Genomic DNA, 545 nt, shown 5'->3' on the forward strand with positions numbered 1-545 from the left:
TTTTTTTTTTTTAATTAGCAGGGCGTGGTGGCGCGCACTCATAGTCCCAGCTCTTTGGGAGGCTGAGGTGGGAGGATCACTTGACCCCAAGGAGGTTGAGAATGCAGTCAGCAAATATTGCACCACTGCACTGCAGCCTGGACGACAGAGTGAGACCCTGTCTCTAAAATAAAATAAAAACAGTCTAGAATTCTGAGAGGCATGGAATTAAAAAGAGCCTCTGTCAGAAGACATCATTTTGAGTCTCAGCTCTGTCATTACTAGTGACCTTACTCAAGTTAGTTAGCCCAACTCTCAGATTCCCCATCTGTAAAATTTGATTCATTTATTAGAACAGTTTTTTTTAACGTAGGGTGATCTCGGGCCCAGGTTCTGGTGGGCTGCCGCACACATTGGCTGGGTGGCTCTGGTAGGTCACGCCCTGGCCGCTTCGCCTTCGAGAGGAGGGTGAGGACAGTCTCCGAGGGGGCGCTGCCGAGCCTCCCCGTGACTTGGTGACCGCGGAGCCAGCAGAGACCCCCGGGCTCCCGCACCTAGGGCGAGAA

The 545-nt window shown here is 51.9% G+C and overlaps 1 protein-coding gene across 1 annotated transcript in view; it reads left to right on the plus strand.

Annotated features, from left to right (window-relative positions):
- The first annotated feature begins 430 nt into the window (after nt 1-430).
- MAPK3 (mitogen-activated protein kinase 3) overlaps nt 431-545 on the plus strand; it is a 9372-nt gene continuing 9257 nt past the window's right edge. Inside the window, exon 1 of the mRNA XM_011982384.1 lies at nt 431-468. The gene's annotated coding sequence lies outside the window, so the exon portion shown is untranslated. The remainder of the gene's footprint in view (nt 469-545) is intronic.

The sequence above is a fragment of the Mandrillus leucophaeus genome, unplaced genomic scaffold, assembly GCF_000951045.1.
Source record: "Mandrillus leucophaeus isolate KB7577 unplaced genomic scaffold, Mleu.le_1.0 Scaffold24, whole genome shotgun sequence".
Classification (NCBI taxonomy): domain Eukaryota; kingdom Metazoa; phylum Chordata; class Mammalia; order Primates; family Cercopithecidae; genus Mandrillus; species Mandrillus leucophaeus.